The sequence below is a fragment of the Mycteria americana genome, chromosome 1 (genome assembly GCF_035582795.1).
Source record: "Mycteria americana isolate JAX WOST 10 ecotype Jacksonville Zoo and Gardens chromosome 1, USCA_MyAme_1.0, whole genome shotgun sequence".
Classification (NCBI taxonomy): Eukaryota; Metazoa; Chordata; class Aves; order Ciconiiformes; family Ciconiidae; genus Mycteria; species Mycteria americana.
This window is the reverse complement of record NC_134365.1, coordinates 169,006,791-169,028,574: the sequence shown is the minus strand read 5'-3', so window position 1 is coordinate 169,028,574 and position 21,784 is coordinate 169,006,791.

Sequence of the window (21,784 nt, the reverse complement as noted above, 5' to 3'; positions counted from 1 at the left end):
GTGTATGTCTGTGTGTACATTGGTGTGTGCAAGGGGTCTGGATATCAGAAACTGGAGTGCAGCTGTGGGCTTTGGGGGGTCACACACCCAGGTACCAGTACCTGGGGGGAGTGAAGATCAAGGGCCAGTTAGTGAGGCATCCTTAAACGGTAAGTGTTTAAGGCCAGTTACTGGAGGGATCCATATTGTAGATACGTATACATAGTATATATACGTATATATAGTATATGTATCTACATACTATGTACGTATCTACATACTATATACTACATACGTATCTTCATACTATGTATAAAGGGTGTACTCTTGGCTGGGTAAAGAACTGGCTGGATGGCCGGGCCCAAAGAGTGGTGGTGAATGGAGTTTACTCCGGTTGGCGGCCGGTCACAAGCGGTGTTCCCCAGGGCTCGGTGTTGGGGCCAGTTCTGTTTAATATCTTTATCAATGATCTGGACAAAGGGATCGAGTGCACCCTCAGTAAGTTTGCAGATGACACCAAGTTGTGTGGGAGTGTTGATCTGCTTGAGGGTAGGAAGGCTCTACAGAGGGACCTGGACAGGCTGGATCAATGGGCCGAGGTCAATTGTATGGGGTTCAACAAGGCCAAGTGCAAGGTCCTGCACTTGGGCCACAGCAACCCCATGCAACACTACAGGCTTGGGGAAGAGTGCCTGGAAAGCTGCCCAGAGGAAAAGGACCTGGGCATGTTGGTTGACAGCCGGCTGAATATGAGCCAGCAGTGTGCCCAGGTAGCCAAGAAAGCCAATGGCATCCTGGCTTGTATAAAAAATAGCGTGGCCAGCAGGACTAGGGAAGTGATCCTGCCCCTGTACTCAGCACTCGTGAGGCCGCACCTCGAATCCTGTGTTCAGTTTTGGGCCCCTCACTACAAGAGAGACATTGAGGTGCTGGAGTGTGTCCAGAGAAGGGCAACGAAGCTGGTGAAGGGTCTAGAGCAGAAGTCTTATGAGGAGCGGCTGAGGGAACTGGGGTTGTTTAGCCTCGAGAAGCAGAGGCTCAGGGGAGACCTTATTGCTCTCTTCAACTACCTGAAAGGAGGTTGTAGAGAGGTGGGGGTCGGTCTCTTCTCCCAGGTAACAAGTGATAGGACAAGAGGAAATGGCCTCAAGTTGCACCAGGGGAGTTTTAGACCGGATATTAGGAAATTTTTCTTCACTGAAAGGGTTATCAAGCATTAGAACAGGCTGCCCAGGGAAGTGGTTGAGTCGCCATCCCTGGAGGTATTTAAAAGATGTTTGGATGAGGTGCTTAGGGACATGGTATAGTGGTGGTCTTGGTAGTGTTAGGTTTATGGTTGGACTCGATGATCTTAAAGGTCTTTTCCAACCTATACAATTCTGTGATTCTGTGATTCTGTATATATTTCCCACTAAGAGACTTTCATCTTGATCAGCCAGTGAAGGGGATGGGATCAAGCCATTTATGTCATCTGTATTTGCCTGAGTGCTTCTGGCTGTGTTCCCAGCTGTGCAGACAGCTATGTGTACGTGTATGTATGTATTGTGTATGTGTGTTTCTGCATGTGCCTACAGCAATACATGCTCAGCCTCGCTAATGGATGGACCTGGGAACAGAGAACTGCAACAGCTTCTATTCTACTGGGCTACCAGATCTGGAAGCTCCTAACATGAACCCAGATGGCAAAACAGCCTTCGCAGTCCTTCCATCATGTTTGATCTGAATCTCATGAATGGAAGAATGAATGTGATGGGAGCAGATAACTCCTCAGAGGCTTATGTGTGAAATTTTTTTTTAGCATTATGACACTGACCAAGTCTTTGATAGTGATTCAGGGTCCCATGCTTTTGTTAAACTTTCAGATGTTGACACAGATGTGCACATCTCCAACAGGCTTTGCAACACACTAGTGGTGTCCATACCCACTGGTTAATCAACCAAGTCCTTAGGGTGTTGTGGACCAGATCTTGGAACTGATTCTTGACAGCCATAACAGAGGAAATGAATTTTGACAAAATCCTATGGTGAAGAGAGACAGTGTATATTTCACATGCTTGGCCCTGTAGTATTCTTGTCATTTTCCCAGGCTGTTAGAAATCTTAGGAATTCTAATTTTGGATTTACCCTGGAGCCTGAAATTTGACTTCAGTCAACTTGTGTATTCAGGCATAATTCTCTATCTGCCTTACAATTCAGTATCATTCAAGGTCTTTGATTCACATTCTTTTCCCCTTGTAGATGTTACTTTGTAATTCAGCTAGTTTTTCTGACACTTCTGAAATTCTGGCAGTTTGCTAGGACTTCTTCTGAGGTATAAATAATTTCCTGTAGGTACTGCAGAGCTTAAGATGACCAAACACATGCAAAATCCTGACTGTCATGTCGAAATCCTTGCCAGTCTTGTAGCAAATTGTGTATGATATTACAGCCCAACAATTCAACTCAGAATGTAAGAAAGATTATGATTTGGAAAAGTTTTATTGCTCTTGTCATCAGCTGTTAGCTCACAGATGCTGTATTCCTCTGGACATGTGAGGAGAGGCTGAGATAAGTGAGCTTCATCAGTCAGGAAGAGAAGACTAAGCACAGATCTTTTGGCTGTTTTGAATTACCTGAATTGGAGGGGGAAAGAGAGGGGAGGGGAGGGGAAAGGAGGGGAGGGAAGAGCAGAGCAGGGCAGGGCAGGGAAGGGACAAACTTTTCTCAGAGGTGCGCAGTGATAGATGAGAGATGAATTGGAACACTGAAAGTTGTCATTAGATATAGGAAGATTTTTTTTCACCATAAGAGGTGTCAAACACTGTAATGGGTTGTCCAGAGAGTTTGTGGAATCTGAGTCCTCAACTATTCAAAACTCAGCTGGACATAGCTCAGAGCAACCTCCTCTAAATTGGCTCTGCTTTCACTGAGGATTTAGACCAGATGACCTCCAAAGATAACTTCTAACCTACATTGTTTTATGATTCAGGATGTGTTACTGCATGCATAGCAGCCTACAAGTAGGGTGCATTATTTTGCCTTTTTAATTAGTCACTCATTTCAGGTACATGCAGTGATAATAAGTTTTTTCTGCTTACCATTTGCATTGTGATCACTTTTAAAGAATTTGGAAATACAAGCCCAGCTTTTTAATTTTGGCATGGGGATACAGTATAGTTAGTGATTCCTCTAAGACTACTAGGATCATGTAGCAACTCTTAAAATTTCTTAAGGCTTCAGCTTTGTCCAGCTGTGTTCTTTAGTTTTATTTTTGGTCTCCCCTCAAGGCATCAAAACAACATAGTTTGTAGTTTCTCTGCCACACAGTAGTAATTTGCTAGAACTGATACTAGCTCATATAATATTTTAGCTAATTTTTCTGGTGAAAATACTATAGGGGAAGGACTGTGGCAAAAATATCCACAGATTTTCTCTCCTCCTAGAACAGGAAAAGAGTATTTCTTATATGTGACATTTCAGAAGGGATAGCATATTTGTAAAATTTACTAATAATGACATACACAAATTAGCTTTTTCAGTCATCAGGTGAAAGAGCAGAACTGTGCAGCACCACCAGATATAGAACAGTGTGAATAAGCTCTTTTTGGGCTGTTTTTCAAACTGACAATTGCCTAAAATCTGGAAATGTGTTCTACATTTGACTCACTCATCATGTACGAGCGAATTGTCATAAAATTTTACCTAATGGACAAGAATACCACAGCTCACAGTCAGTTTGTTTCTACAAGCCTTACAGAATTCAATCTGTTTCAGTTTCAGAGATTTGTTTCTACAAGCCTTACAGAATTCAATCTGTTTCAGTTTCAGAGATTTCTGTATGAGCCCATATTGCAACAATGTAATATTTTTATAATTTATATCAAAACTACTTCAAAGATCTTCTTTCTGCAATTCATCCTCTACATTAGCCTACATAAAGATGCACGCTTCCTGGAAAAGCCCAGATGAAAAGCCCCAATCCCATGGTGACCACAGGTTTATGTTCCAGTACTCTCTGGAAATTTATTACTACAAAATTTATTACTACACACAGTTTTAACAGAGAGGTTATCTAGGAAGAGATAAAACGAATGAAGGATTTTGAAAGGACCAAAGAATGAGAGGAGATAAACAAGGCAGGTGATGTAAAGATGAAGTTAAATTAGTCCATCAAACATGGCTAAGACTTAAAACCCACAGATAATCTGCACAAGGCATGAAGAAGTTCACTCAAAAAAAAAAATTTAAGAAAATAATTCAATTATCCAGGGAAATTTTTTCTTGTCTGCTTTTTCCTGACAGATAGAACTTCTCTCTGACTACTCTTTGTTTTCTTGCCCTAAGTCCATACAGGAAAGGTATTTGGACTTTGGTGTTTCACTATGTACAGGACTGGAATACTTCTTTTTCCTGGTTTTAATGTAGGCAGCTTGAAAAAATGATGATCCATCTTTTGGCCATCTCTAATCCCTGCTTGGGTTGCTAGTGCTCCTATTGTCTGAGCCCTTTGGAGAACCCCCCATTTACATTCATCTTCCGCAGAAATTAAGTCCAAACAGATCCATGTATTGCTATTGTTGAAATAATACATACAGACAGTTTAACTACCCAATGATCACATGAAGAAATGGTTCATTCTTCATTTTTGACCATGAATTTTCTTTATAAATATATCATTACATTTATTTATGCATTCTGAAGTCAATGAATTAATCCAGTAGTTTATATTCCCTCCTTTATTACATTTCATTTTTATTTAAAGGCTCATATTCATCCTTTGTCTCTCTGATATTAAAGATACTCACACAAGGACAGAGAAGTTGTTGAAATCAATAAGAGTAAATAGAGTACATTACTATTGTGATATCATTGATGCTAGCTGCATGGAGGGAAGTACTTTGTGTCAAATAGTTGGTCCAATTCACAGTTTTACCTGTTCTTCAGGAATCTTGACCTAACTGGATCCTGCTAACCTGTAAGAGTTCACTTTTCAGACCCTACAAACTCAGAAATACAAAAATACAGAAAATAACATGCAGATACTATGTACATGACAGAATCAAAAAGAGCAGATTAAATACATATTATTTTAATAGATTATATCTATTCTGTGCACTCTTTCTTGTTCTAAAAATCTGTAACATAGTGGACAGTAACCATCTTTATTATCAACTGAAAATATTTTTGCTTCTTAGTCCCTCTGCATAATGAGCTATGAAAATTATAAAGATACATATTTCGAAGTGTAATGTAGCTACAACCATGCAACTTTTGTAGCTTGTTATTTTGTTTTCTTTTGAGTTCCAGATGCTTATTTTTAAGTTGAGTTTGGCTCAGGGTATCGTTTCTTGGGAGGCTTTTGGGGAATACACATTCTAGCTCCTGTCTGCAGTCACTCCAAACATGACTATGCCAACTACATACATCTTTTTTGACTTACGCTATAGAGCAACAGATATAATGAACAGACTTATGCCTAGATGCAAACACTGAGCTGTGAGCTCTGAGCTGTTATGCATTTCTAGAACAGACCCATACATTGGGACAGGGCAGTGATGGGGAATTATGTCATAGGAAGCTATGTAGGCTTGTGAGCATTTTCTGGGAGGCTCAGAATGTAACTGGACTCACACAGAGATGAAGTCAAATTGATGATTTCTTGCCTGAAGGAGACACATTATTTTCTAAATTCTGAATGCTTTTTATTGACCAAAAGGAGTCAAAGGCTCTGTAAGTATATAATTTCTTTGTATGATATTAGCATATAGTGGGCAGACCCACCAGAGTTTTTCTCAAAAAGGCCATCCCAGTTTTTTAATCCCAGTTTTTTTAAGGAGCTAGTTTATTCTTTGTCAACACCAAATTCTACACATAAACTGCATCTAAATTTTTTTAGAGCCATACACATATTCTCAGTGAATGCACTTATAAATATTTTTAAATGCCAAGTCTTTTGTCAGTTGAAGGATGAAAGAAATCAAGTTTTTCTAAATGCCAAACACAATAGTATCAAGAAATAATTGTCTGTTAAAGAAACAGCATTCTAAATTTTCCACGTCTGCCTGTAATTTTTTATAAAATTTGTTTTCTGTCTTAAAAAAATGGCTTTAGTAAAAACAGAATAAAATCAAAGCCACCTACTATTTGAGTGTACTTTATTTAAAATTTACATTTTGATGAAAATTATTAAAACTACATGGCTTTTAATTTAAAAATTCTTAGAAAGTTCACATTTTTTCTCCTTGTCATGAAACCCCTACTTACAACTAGGGGAAAATTAACAGAACGTATTTTTCCTCCTATTTTTGTCACGTTTTTGTATCCTCATCTACTTTGCAAATACAAACACACTTTGTCCACTACTTATTTACTTACTTATTTATTTAGTTGTCTTACTTATTTATTCACTTGGGAGGATGGGTATAGCAGGTATATAGCAATCACTGTTGTGTTTGCAGCACAGTGATTGCTATGCATCTGTTATACCCATCCTGCAAATCGCATCTCCAGTCCCATCTGTCCAGCTGAAACCAGTTCAAAACCAATGACCCAGTGGAACAAGACATTCACTCCAACCAATCCGTGGCCAAAGCTCAGCCCCTACGTGGTAGAAGTCCCTCTCTTTGGGTTTCAACTTCTGCACAACTTCTGCACTGAATACTGTGCATTGTGTCACCCTCTCCCCCATTGGGGCTATTGTTTTAACTATGTATTGCTTCCTATCAGCATAAACCACCAAATAGCTTTGCTATTCTCATAACCCTGGGCCAATCTCTTTAACTTTCTCCATCCCAGGAGTCAACTAGTGGTTACATCTCCAGTTTCTGTCACTCTCTAGCTTGCTGCCCAAGTGTGTTATGAAAAAAATGTTTTCTTTGTTATCCAGATCATACTGAGTCAGCCTAGTCAGTTCAAGCTGGGCAGATGTAGTCAGGTGTCATTTGTCTGGGTGGTACTGCTGGGTGGGCTACATTCAGTTACAACAGCTGATATGTCAAAAGAAAGTAATATAAATATTCAAAAAGTTCAGAATGCTATATGGCAATATGTATGTCTTATGGAAAACATTCAGAACGCGACAAGTTTTTTTAATAGAAATGCAACAAAAAATTTGGGAAAAACCCTGTGTGTGCTGAAATAAGAAAGAGGTTTTCTGTTGATCTGGAAAAGTCCATAGTTTCATCTTAGTCATTTGCACTGAACATTTACATTACACTTAAGATTTTGGGATTTCATAATTCCCTTTTGACTTTTTTCTATGTTTGTACAGAGAACAATTTATCCATGATATTCAGATCTTGATTCACTAGAGACTTTGTCTGTGTTAGTTTCTGATTTTGTAGACAGCAACAGAATAAGAAAGTACATGTTTCAATACACAAGTGATAAGCCCGAGTTTTCGTCATTGTTTTACAAGTGGATAAGAAGTTATGAAATATAAATTTACAAATTCAGAAGATCACAGCCAAACAACTCTCTGCCTCTGAGGTTCAGTGCATACAAGTTACTCATGCAAACAAATCCTCACTTTGTGAAGAAAGCAAGTTTTGTAAGGTACTTACTGTCAAGTTAGGTCAATCAAGCCACAGTTAGCTCTAATTAGCAATCCCACAGGCTATTAAAATTGTTTACCTTCTGTTGAAATATGCACAAAAAGGCACATAATTTTTTCCCACTTGTGAAGACATCAAAGAAAAGTATTTTCTATCTGAACCTGAAAACCAATTATAAATGAGGAGAAGCACAGCAGTGATATCAACCAAATTTAGGAAACCATTTGTATTGCTAATTGCAGCATTATAGCTAGCTGAGGGAGTATATAACGCTATTCCTGTTAGGCTCTAAATAAAGGGTCCCAAATAAATGTTGGCTTTTTTAATATAAAATTTCACAAGGACAGCGAAATGGACTGAAAGATCTCTGAATCTCTTATGAGTTCTATAGCTATATCAATTCTTATCTCGATATCTGAATAAAGAGGTAGAATATTAATAAGTTTTTGTTCCTATTTAAGTACATAAATTAGTGGCCTTGTTTTCAAAAGGAAGAGAGTCTAGCATAGATCAACCACTTGATCTTGTTCATTTTTTAAAAAGCTAACGTATAATAGAAAATTCAAATAAGAAATGAAGGGCCTAGGGAAATCCATAGTTTTCTCATCTCAGTTTTTGAAATTGCTTATAATTATATTGTCTATAGAGGGGAAACCAAGCTCCATGGAAAGCAATGAGCATGGGTTTTAGAACTTACAAGCCTACAAGCCACTTTGCATTAGAATTGAATTTAGAAAAAAAAAACCAGCATTAAATTCTTCACTGGATCAGGAAGAAATTATTGCACTAACACTTGTTTTAAGTGAACATAATTTCTTGTTCTGTTTGAACTTGTCTAGCTAAAGACAAAAAGGATCCAACAAGGATGTAGTCCAGAACAAGGTTTTTGCCCTAAAATGAGGCAACATGCCACAAACATTCGTTTTGGTTTATCTGACTTGCTAAATGTGCTTAGATGCTAGTGGCAAGAAAGAAGTTTTTAAGTAATAATTTTAAACATATCTATCAAACCACTTACATAGTATTTAAATAGTAAATCACTTAACTAGTACTCCTCTGGATGCATTTAAGGTACTTGAATATGTCCAGAGGAGGGCAACAAAGCTGGTGAAAAGGCTGGAAGGCATGTCCTGTGAGGAGTGACTAAGGATTTTGGGTTTGTCTAGTTTGGAGAAAAGGAGGCTGAGGGGTGACCTCATTTCACTCTACAGCTTCCTGAGGAGGGGAAGTGGAGAGGGAGGTGCTGAGCTCTTCTCCCTGGGATCCAGTGACAGGACGCGTGGGAAGAATGGTTCAAAGTTGTGTCAAGGAAAGTTCAGGCTGGACATTAGGAAACATTTCTTCACAGAGAGCGTGGTCAAACACTGGAACAGGCTTCCTAGAGGGATGGTTGATGCCCCATGCCTGTCAGTGTTTAAGAGGCATTTGGACAATGCCCTTAATAATAGGCTTTACTTTAACTTTTGGCTGGCCATGAAGTGGTCAGGCAGTTGGACTAGATGATCATTGTAGGTCCCTTCCAACTGAACTATTCTATTCTATGCTATGCTATGCTATGCTATGCTATTTTAACTTTTTTTTCAGGTAAGTTTACAGTCACCCATTCCATACTCATGGTAACAGATTAGATTTACCAGAAACCTTATTATGTTTTATAATTATTTTAATCCAAATACATGTAATGACAATGCTAAACAATCAGCAAAATTATAGCTGAGATGGGAAACTGTAATTTTAATGAAGCTTGTTATTTGTCTTTCAATATTCAAATAAAATAAAGGCATATGGTTGTTTTTTCATTACATATTACTCTTGAAGAATGAAAAATATGAACTGCATCTCTAGTTACCATACAAAAGTTATTTATTTAAAGGTTTTTCAATGATTATTATTTGAGAAATAAATATGCATAAACAAATTCACCGATATTTAGATAATCCCAATATGCATGTAGAATACAATATTGAAGTCACTACATTTCTTTTCATCCTTTCCATAACAATATATTGGCTGGTTTGGCACTTCCTAACAGATTTGTTAGACTTCATCTAGCACGATGTATGACTGATTATTTCTTTTTAATTAAAATAATACAATCCAAAGGATTCTAATCCCTTATATCCCTGACATAAATGAGATTACTCACTCATTTGCCACATAGTGGATTAATCTGCCTCTCTAAATGTATGCTCACCAGAAAACAGCAATCATGTTAATGCCTTTCATCCAGCCTCTCTAAAGCTGCCCAGGAGAAAAGATGGGTTTCTTTGAGACCATGAGATTAACAGATATGAGCTGTAGCAGACCAAGGAGGAAAAAAAAAAAATCCTGAATCAAGTAGTCCTAAATCAAACAGCCTGACAGCTGATTACATGGAGGAAGCTCTAGGTCAGGAATTTCTGGTTATTACTGCTCAGGCAATATGGTACAAGAAAAGAAACCGCCTAGCCAGAACAGTTTAGGCTTTTGAAGGTGAATCCTTAATGCATTAATTCTGCACAGAAGCTCACAGGAAGTTAATGAAACTCAAAGGTGTCCACTGCTGGCATAAAAGTGCAAATCCCACTATTCAGACTGCTGACCGAAGTGGAATGCAACGTTATTATTTTGGTCTATATGTATTTCACTGTAGGTTTTGTGTCAGTGAAAACTAAAGTGTTCAAAGTAAATCTGACTTGAAAGCATTATATTTTCAAAGTTATCATCAAAACCACTATGTTTTGCTCACTGTCCTCTCAAGACAGATTTTTGGGGTATAGACAGTAAGAACATTAAAGAAATTTCTCCTTCTCTCAAGAAAAAATAGTTCTGGAAAGGCTTTGCACTGTGTTTTATTTAATAAGTGCTCTCGAATTCCTCGTATTAAATGTTGTGTGTTTCATGAAACTAAATTGAATTGCATAGAATGTATTCCTTCCTTGTATCAAAACATTATTTTTAAAGATATTCTAAAAAGCACTTGCTGGACACTGATCAAAGCTTCTGTAATACAAGTAGGGAAGTTATCATCACTCTTCTTTTGTGATTCTGAGGGAAATAAAGAAAACATGACTATTCAAAGATATGACTATTGTCATGGCCAAATGATGTTCAAACTTCACAAATGTTGAATCCTTCCTTAATTCTAAGATCTGCAAGTTAAAATGGGTCTAAATAAATTCTATAATATTACCACAAATAGGGGGGGAGGGAGGGGAAGATTTTTTTTTTTTGAGCTGAATGAAAGACTCAGGCCTGTTTGCAGAAATAAGGAAATAAGGAAAAGACAAAGGAAAAGCCCCAGAATTCTCACCCTACTTTTTTTTCCAAAACTAATTTTCTTCCATTTACCCCCCCACCCCGCCCCTTACTTCAATAGAGACTGTCATGCTGAGTTTAATTCTGGTACTAATATATATACTTTGCAATATACTGTCCTAGTAAGGTCAATTATGAACTTAAACCTTGTAATCAAATTAGAAAATATTAATATATACAATATAATTAGAACTACTGCCTATGCTCTGTAGTCTAATTCTGAATTTTAAATATATGACTTATTTGCTTACCATAGAATGAGATGTTGAGGTAACTTTGCTTTATAAAGAAACTTTGCTCTTTCAAAAAGAACTCTCAAAATATAATTTTAAAATGTAATAAAAAGCAATTCCAGCTGAATTTAACAAATTCAGAAGCTTCAGCTGAACTGTTTTACAACTAAGTTGAGAAGCTGGTTAATGTAACAAGAAATCCTTGCTGATTGTGAGAGTAAGGAAATGAGGGCTGCTGGGTGGAAAAGACAAAAGCTGGGGCAATTGCAAGGTTTCCATCAAAACTCAGGTTTAAGAGTAAAGAGCAGGGAGGAGTTACTGGAGTCATCATAATAATGAAAAACAAACACTGTCTTAGAAGTAATATTTATTTTTTCACGTTGGTCTAGAATTTTTTTTTAAGAAGAAGAGTTTCAGATAATTTTAAGCATTATCCTTTTCACTAAATGGAACACAATTAAATAGATTTTAATACTCCTTTTGAGATATAGTTTTATATATGTCTTATATACATCATATCTCAGCCCTGTATGATTGCTGAGGTGTTAAATCCTGAAAAAGGGCATGAAATTGAAACACTGAAAGACTGGGAATTCCGGCAGTGCTACTGACATTAGTTACTGCGTAACAGTTTGCAAATGAGATACTGCAGCTAGCATCATTATGTTTCTTTTTGCTGTCAGTTTAGCATGACTTATCTCAAATGGTAATTGCATGTGTTGTATTATAATTCCACTACAGAGCTTACATGGTACCATTGCAATTTCAGTATACAGAAATAGCCAGTAAAATTAATTAATGTTATCTTTACAGTGAATAAATTATTACTGCGCAATGTTTCCAGTTATTTAATACACTTTATGAATATTTGGATTTCTTTTCTTTTTTATTTGTTACCATGATATAGCTTTTTCCTACTACAGTGAAAAATAGTATGCATTAATTCTTCTAAGGAAAAGATACTGTTTTTATGGAATACTACCATGATTTACTTTCCCTGAGTAAAAAAAGTAGGCTTCCTTCCACCCACGAGATTCCTTCATTCTTCAGCTGAAGAATGCTGATGCATTTATCATCCTTAATTACAGTGTTATGATAGGTAAATCCATGGATTGTAGCCACAGATAAGAAAATCTGTTTCTCCTGGTAAAACAGCTTGATCTGGCCACTTAATATAATGGAGTTTTGAATCCTTGGAGCAGAAAAATTCTGGTGGTGCTACTAAGAATAAGTAAAAATTATGAATTTGTTTAAACAACTCACTTGAATCAGTTAATATTACTCCAAGGAGAAGGCAAGCCAAGGAATGCCATATTTGCCCTTGATGCTACGAACACTTTTGTAATCTACATTCTTTGGCCAGATTTAACAAAATATTGTCATGGAAATTAGGAAGAAGAGGATTATATTCAAAGAACAGTTATTCAGCATCTGTTTTAGTTACCTATAATTAGGCTAAAGCCAAGGAACATAAATCGTAGATTTGTACTGCTGTCCATACTCTATCAATGATGGATTCAATCCCTGTGTTGTAGAAGGAAACAAGATCATCACTTCAGCATGTTCCCATGTGTTGTTTGAACATTTGGATTTTTTCAGCATTAAATGACTGATCACCCTTGGTGATTAACAACTGAGCAGCTCCAAAGCTTGCTATCTGAATCTAGCATATATGTATATTTTGTGGGGGGTTTTGTTCAAGTGTTGAATAGTACTGCACTTTCTAGTTTTGTTTTCACAAGGGATATTTAAATCTTTCTGCTTCCAAGAACTTGTCTTCATAGTATTTTTTGTCTGTTGAAGCAGGAAGGCTAAGAACTGTTATGACAGAACATCCTTTTAGATTACCCTCCATATAGACACAAAAGATCCCATCTAGTTTTCTACTATTAATCTGCATATCCAAAATGAGTAAAATTTCTTGAACTGCCTTCCTAATGCTATGCATAATAAATATTGCTACAGCATGTGTTGAATGTTTGAGGAAATAAATAATTTATTTGAAAATCATCTATGTACTTAAAAGTAGTTCCAGTAATCTCCTTAGTCAAATGTTTGTCAAAAGTAGGAAATTGTTCCATTTTACAAGACTGATGCAAAGTTTAACTATAAAAGCTCTTCTGTCTGTCTGCTGTAATAAATCATTATTCCTGCAATTAAACTAATCTTTAATTACTGAGTAGTCTTTGGAAACAAAGAGCTCAATCATTTTAATGACAATTACATAAAAATGAATTTGTAGAATATTTTTAAGTGTTCCCTTTAGTTCTCAATAACCTTGTCTTAAGAAGATGTTCGGCTCAAAAATGTATGGGTTATACTGTCACTGGCTGCAGTATGCAATAAACAAAAGTTAGCTTTAAAATATGACTAATTTTCTTCCAGTCATACATTGATGTTCAATATACATTGAAAAATCTCTTAATTAGCTTTTTTACATCTTTGCAGTTCTCACACCTCAAGACTTGTGGTTTATGACTAATATTTCCTTAGTTGCTACCATCAAGGGTTTTTTTCCTACCATAGGAGATTATTCTTAAGCATCATGTTCTTTATGAGCAATATTTTTTTAGACTGTTTCCCCCGCCTTCCCCAAAATGTCAGGTTTTGCAAGTGAATGAACTTCTGAGTTTTGACTTTTGCACAGAATGACAAATCTTCGGTGTCCTTTGAATGTAATTACTGGATGGGTTGGTAGCATAAGATAATACTCCCCTTTTACTAACATGAATTGTAGATGATAAGAAAATTCCTCCTCAGAGAATTTCTTTCAAAATTACTTTCAGTTCATTCATTACACAGGATCTTTCTTCAGGAGATGTGTGTGACAGCTGATCCAAAAAATCTCACAATTCCTTCTTATTTCATTTCAATAATATTAGATTCAGAAAGGGGCAATAATTATTTCAGCTGACTCTGATTAGATTTCAAATCTTAATTATAGCCTATGGTACACATCACTGTCTCTCAGACAAACAAGGCATATGTATACAGCTATTTTGAAAATCCATTACCAATCTATTTTTTCCTATTTACTGATATAATAGTTATTGTGACCTCATTTCTGAATTTTTAAGTTATAATTTATCTGATGTTTATAATGTAAAGCATGCATGCCATCTGGATGTTTTCATGTCATCCTTGAAGCTGAGTCAATGTCATTCGCTTAGAACAGTTGCCTCAGCATACTGACAATACTTCACAGATCACTTGAAATGTGAATGGTAGAAGTGTAGGAAATGACAGATTTGCATCATGTTGCTCAGCTGCTCTAGACTTTCGAGGACATCCTGTCTGATTTGTCGTTTAGATTCTTTTTTTTAAGTAGAAATAAAATGTTTTCTGAATTTAATGGGAATATTTGTTGCACAAGTACTGTTGGGAAAGGAGAATAATAAGGTCACATGCTTTTACAATTTGGGGGTGGGGGGTTAAGTAAAACTCCTGCTGATTGTAATGAAAGTTTGCCTAAGTGAGAACTTCTGAATTTAGCTTCAATAATTTAATTGTTTCCCCGTTACAGTTCTTTGCAAAATGACTTAAATGCTGAGCATAACATGTAAAAATATATACTAGAAATGAATAGATGCCCCTTGTCCAAATATCTTTAGCAGTACTCACAGACACCGAAAACATAAACAGTGATAGGCAAAATCAATTTTTTGATTAATATTTACATATGTATGATGAGTTAATGTTTTAAAACGTGGAAGAGAAAGATAGGAAATAATTTCCATCTTTTTCTCTCTTTCCTCTTGGATTCTCAGGTAAAATCCAAAAATCAGTGCAGTATTCAAGAACTCAAGGTATATCACTAGACCAACCACTTAGTAACAAGTGCAATACTTTGAAAATTATCATTTAATCTCACTTAAAACTAATAGGCCAATAAGCTAATCAGCTGGTCTGCATCTGTGAATGTCATACTACTGGTTTGCCTTTGTGAAGAGTAGAGGGTATTTGAAAAATTAACCATCTGGAGTACTATATTTGTCCATTAATAACAGTATCACATTTTGATGAGGTTACAGACTTTTTGTGCTAACTGAAATTGCTGATAAGTGAGGCCATTCAAAGGAGATAATTCTTGAGTTTCATTTAGGGAAGTGGCACTCAACCTTTAACAGCTGAGGAGCATGGGGATGCTTAGGCAGGTTTCTCTGTGGATTCTTTCACAGTTTTAAGTTCCCATGCCCAGTCCATTTCTCCTCTCCACCTATTAATTCATAATATTTTTCTCAGCAAATACAACTCTTTCAGATGTTTAACACCAGAGTCACTGCACATACTGCAAGGGATTTTTCCAGAGATCTTATATGTCACTAGCAGAGCTGTATCAATCCAAGTCTTCTTTTAAGTTTCCTTTTTTTTTTTTTTTTGACACTTATCCAGCCCCTAAAACTCTGTTATAAACATGAAACTCTTTCCAGAGTGATGTTACCTTGAGTCTATTAAGCAGCTACCTATTGGAGAGGCCACAACTAGAGTACTGTGTCCAGGTCTGGGTTCCTCAGTACAAGAGACACATGGACATACTGGAGACAGTCCAACGAAGGGCCACAAAGATGATGAAAGGAATGGAGCATCTCTCCTGTGAAGAAAGTCTGAGGGAGCTGAGACGTTCAGCCTAGAGAAGGCTCAGGGGGATCTCATCAACATATATAAATAAGTTGGGTGCAATATGAAGGGAGGGTGCAAAGAAGATCATAGAATCATAGAATGGTTTGGATTGGAAGGGACCTTTAAAGGTCATCTAGTCCAACCCTCCTGCAATAAGCAGGGACATCTTCAGCAACATCAGGTTACTCAGAGCCCTGTCCAACCTGAACTTGAATGTTTCCAGGTGTGCTGGTTTCGGCTGGGATAGAGTTAATTTTCTTCCTAGCAGCTGGTATAGTGCTGTGTTTTGGATTTAGGATGAGAATAATATTGATACCACACTGATGTTTTAGTTGTTGCTAAGTAATGTTTACATTGGTCAAGGACTTTTCAGCTTCCCATGCTCTGCCAGGTGCACAAGAAGCTGGGAGGCTTGAACCACAAAGTTAAACCACAACTTTTTGGTGCCCAACATGGGGCTTGAAGGGTTGAGATAACGACAGATCTGACCAGAGCGTGTTAAAACAAATTTGTTATAAGCATTCATTTTATTAGTTTAGTAGCCACTGGTCACAATGTTGTTGTATGTGTTCTCAGAGTTGTGTTATGTAACACCTTACTTGCCGTATATACTGTTTATCAGTATTTATGTGCTGTTTATCACCTCTGGGACGTGGATTAAGGTTATCGCTTTGCTGTACTGTGTAACACTGGCTTATGGTATGACAAAATTGTTGGTCACGAGATCAATCCTGTATTTGTACTCAGCATTGCCATCACCTCTGTACTTCAGGAGCCATCTATCAGAAATTATTAATAATTACACTTTTTACCTTTTCTCCTTGGAGAGCCAACCTATGGGGGAGACACCTTCCTCCACCTTCCCCTCCCTCTCCAGGCTAGTTAACATATCTCTTGAGAATTTTGAATATCCTTGGGATGTTCAAACCAGTGTGTTCCTATTGCTATGTCTCCTGAATCTGTGCCAGGTCTTGCTTAGGGTTAAACAACTATTTAAGAATACTGTGGCTACTTCAACCCCAGCGACAGGCACTGCAGCTACTCCAACCCTGGCAACAGGCACCGTGGCTATTCAAACCCCAGTGACAGGCACTGCAGCTGAACCAGAGAACCAACCCATGCCAGTATCAGTCACCCCATACACAAGAAGAAATCTTGGAAGTGAAAGTCAGCTCATTTATTAAGGGATGAAGAAGCTTCTCCTAAGAGGGAGCAGGAGAAAGAAGCATACTTCTCTGCCAGACTACTCTAAAACAGGGCCATCACAAGAACAGGAGGAGGAAGAGGAAGAATTCTCTGCTTCCCCCCAAGGAAGAACTCAGCGGAAGAGTTTCTCCTCTTCTTCAGAGGCAGAGGAAGAACTCATAAAAGAGACAGTAACTACCTGATCTCTGTCCCTAAGTGAGCTGCGAGATATGCGAAAGTATTTCAGCTGTCGTCCAGGTGAGCACATCGTCACCTGGCTGCTCCGATGCTGGGATAACGGGGCCAGTAGCCTAGAATTAAAGGGTAAGGAAGCCAAGCAGCTGGGATCCCTTTCTAGGGAAGGGGGCATTGACAAAGCGATTGGAAAAGGGGCACAAGTCCTCAGCCTCTGGAGGCGACTCCTGTCGGGTATGAAAGAAAGGAATCACTTTAAGGAAGATGTTATATATATCCCTGTGAAATGGACCACCATGGAGAGAGGTATCCAGTACTTGAGGGAATTAGCCATGCTGGAGGTGATTTATAGTGACCTGGACAAACAGCAGTTATCCAAAGATCCAGATGAAGTCAGGTGCACACGACCCACATGGCAGAAGTTGGTAGAGTGCGCCATCATATGCCAACTAATTGGCAGTAGTGACCTGTAAAGACACAGAGGGACAAACGGTGGATGAATTGGCTGGCCAGCTCCAGGAATACGTAGAAAATATCTCTTCCTCCCTCATCTCGGCTGTGGAGAAACTGTCCCAGAAGGTCCAGCAACTTGAAGAGGATAGGTCCTACTTTCCACCTGTACGAACCAGTATCTCAGCTATGAGGAGTCAGCATTCTTCTGCTCAAGAGAGAGGATATAGAGGGTACACACCACAGGGCACCCTGTGGTTTTACCTGCATGATCATGGAGAGGACATGAGGAAGTGGGATGGAAAATCTACCTCGAACCTAGGGGCACGGGTATGTGAGTTGCAAGGAAAAACAATCACACAAGGGGGTTCTTCCAGGAAAATTGCTGCTCCGGTTTCCAGTGGACAGTTCCCCAGGCAGAGTAGAAGGGCTGATCTTACTCCTGATTTTAGTGAAGAACTCCTGACTTGTATCTACAAGAAGTGGGTAATGAATACTATGACCAGGACTAGAGGAGCCCTGCCTCCAGCCAGGTAGAGGAAATGGACAGCTGGGTTCACTGGACTGTGTGGATTCAATGGCCTGGCACATCAGACCCACAGGAGTGTAAGGCTCTAGTAGACACCAATGCACAGTGTACCCTAATGCCATCAAGCAGGGGCAGAACCCACCTGTATTTCTGGAGTGACAGGGGCATCCCAACAGCTAACTGTATTGGAGGCCGAAGTGAGCCTAACTGGGAATGAGTGGCAAAAGCACCCCATTGTGACTGGCCTAGAGGCTCCGTGCATCCTTGGCATAGACTGCCTCAGGAGAGGGTATTTCAAGGACCCAAAAGGGTACCGGTGGGCTTTTGGTATAGCTGCTTTGGAGGCAGAGGAAATTAAACAGTTGTCCACCCTGCTCGGTTTCTCAGAGGACCCTTCTGTTGTGGGGTTGCTGAGGGTCAAACAACAAGAGGTGACGATTGCTACTACAAAAGTGCGCCGGAGACAATATCGCACGAACTGAGACTCCCTGATTCCCATCCATGAGCTGATTCATCAACTGGAAAGCCAAGGAGTGATCAGCAAGACTCGTTCACCCTTCAACAATCCCATATGGCCAGTGCAAAAGTCTAATGGAGAGTGGAGACTAACAGTAGACCATCGTGGCCTGAATGAAGTCATGCCACCGCTGGGTGCTGCTGTGCCAGACATGCTGGAACTTCAATACAAACTGGAGTCAAAAGCAGCCAAATGTTATACTACAATATATATTGCTAATGCATTCTTCTCAATCCCTTTGGCAGCAGAGTGCAGGCCACAGTTTGCTTTCACTTGGAGGGGCATTCAGTACACTTGGAATAGATTGCCCCAGGGGTGGAAACACAGCTCTACCATTTGCCATGGACTGATGCAGACTGCACTGGAACAGGGCGAAACTCCAGAACATCTGCAATATATTGATGACATCATCGTGTGGGGCAATACAGCAGAAGATGTTTTTGAGAGCGGAAGAAAATAGTCCAAATCCCCCTGAAAGCCCGTTTTGCCATAAAACAAAGTAAGGTCAAGGGACCTGCACAGGAGATCCAGTTTTTAGGGATAAAATGGCAAGATGGACGTCATCAGATCCCAATGGATTTGATCAACAAAGTAACAGCTATGTGTCTACCAACTAGCAAAAAGGAAACACAAGCTTTCTTAGGCGTTGTGGGTTTTTGGAGAATGTATATTCCAAATTACAGTCTGATTGTAAGCCCTGTCTATCAAGTAACCCAGAAGAAGAACGATTTCAAATGGGGCCCTGAGCAATGACAGCCCTTTGAACAAATTAAACAGGAGATGGTTGTTGCAGTAGCCCTTGGGCCAGTCTGGGCAGGACAAGAAGTAAAGAATGTGCTCTACACCACGGCCGGGGAGAATGGCCCCACCTGGAGCCTCTGGCAGAAAGCACCAGGGGAGACTTGAGGTCGATCCTTAGGGTTTTGGAGTCAGGGATACAGAGGATCCAAGGCCCACTATACTCCAACTGAAAAAGAGATATTGGCAGCATATGAAGGGGTTCGAGCTGCTTCAGAAGTGGCTGGTACTGCAGCACAGCTCCTCCTGGCACCCCGGTGCTGGTGCTGGGCTGGATGTTCAAAGGGAGAGTCCCCTCTACACATCATGCAACTGATGCTACGTGGAGTAAGTGGGTTGCACTGATCACACAACGGGCTCGGATAGGAAACCCCAATCGCCCAGGAATCTTGGAAGTAATTATGGACTGGCCAGAAGGCAAAGATTTCGGAATATCACCAGAGGAGGAGGTGACGGACGTGTGCTGAGGAGGCCCCACTGTAGAACAAACTACCAGAAAATGAGAAGCAATATGCCCTGTTCACTGAGGGGTCCTGGCATACTGTGGGAAAACATCGGAGATGGAAAGCTGCTGTATGGAGTGCTATACGACAAGTTGTAGAAACTGCTGAAGGAGACGGTGAATCGAGCCAATTTGCAGAAGTCAAGGCCATCCAGCTGGCGTTAGACATTGCTGAATGAGAAAAGCGGCCAGTGCTCTATCTCTATACTGACTCATGGATGGTAACAAATGCCATGGGGGAGGTTACAGCAATGGAAGCAGAGCAACTGGCAGCACAGAGGCAAACCAACTGGTCTGCCACATTGTGGCAAGGTAGTGCTGCCCAAGTAGAGAACCTGGTTGTAAAAGTATGTCACGTAGATGCTCATCTACCCAAGAGTCGGGCCACTGAGGAACATCACAACAACCAGCAGGTGGATCAGGTTACTAAAATTGAAGTGGCTCAGGTGGATCTGGACTGGCAACATAAGGGTGAATTATTTATAGCTTGGTGGGCCCATGACACCTCAGGCCATCAAGGAAGAGATGCAACATATAGGTGGGCTCGTGATCAAGGGGTGAACTTGACCATGGACACTATTGCACAGGTTATCCATGAATGTGAAACATGCACTGCAATTAAACAAGCCAAGCAGTTAAAGCCTCTGTGGTATGGAGGGCGACGGCTGAAATATAAATAAGGGGAGGCCTGGCAGATGGATTACATCATACTCCCACAAACCCTCCAAGGCAAGAATCATGTGCTTACAATGGTGGAAGCAACCACCGGATGGTTGGAAACGTATCATATGCCTCATGGCCCCGCCTGGAATACTATCCTGGGTCTTGAAAAGCAAGTCCTATGGCGACATGGAACCTTAGAGAGAACTGAGTCAGACAACAGGACTAATTTCTGAAACAACCTCATAGACACCTGGGCCAAAGAACATGGCATTGAGGGGGTATATCACATCCCCTGTCATGCACCAGCCTCCGGGAAAAATGAACAATATAATGAACTGTTAAAGACTACACTGAGAGCAATGGGTGGTGGGGACATTCAAATATTAGGATACACATTTAGCAAAGGCCACCTGGTTAATCAACACTAGGGGATCTGCCAATTGAGCTGGCCCTGCCCAACCAAAACTTTTATGTACTGTAGAAGGGGATAAAGTCCCTGTAGTGCACATAAAAAACATGCTGGGGAAGTCAGTCTGGGTTACTCCTGCCTCAAGCAAAGGCAAGCCCATTCATGGGATTGCTTTTGCCCAAGGACCTGGGTCCACTTGGTGGGTAATGGAAAAGGATGGGGAAGCCCAATGTGTACCTCAAGGGGATTTGATTTTGGGTGAAAACAGCCAATAAACTAAATGGTATGATGTTAATTACTATACAATACTGTATGTCATCATTTTTATGGTTGCTATATGCTGTATCAATAGTATTACAGTAAGAATCACCCAGAATGAACTTTGATGAAATGGAGCAAAGTACAGTGATGATGGAACCAGAACTGGCTTCAGCATGCAACAATCCAACACCACACACCATCTCTCCTGCCCTGAAGGACTGTTATGACAGATGGAGCCAAAAGTCATGGACTAAATGAACTCAACAGACATTTTAGAGGGATGGCCCATAGAATAAGGGGATGTGTGTATATATCAAAGACAGGGAAAAGCGGAGGCGATCCATTGGAATGGATTGGAAAGGGTAGGACCTGGGCATGATGTAGATGGTATAGAATAAGAGGTGGATACTGTCCTGGTTTCAGCTTTCTGCTTCATAGGAAGGCTGACCAAGGAGAATAATTAAAATAAGGTCTTGTTATATCTATTCTCTTACCAAATTTCTTCCATTCCTTTCCACAGGTCATCAGGTACTTGGGAGGATCCTACAGAAACTGACATATGACTCTGTCTCATAAATTCCCTCCAAGGCAAGCATTTAAACACATTCTATTCA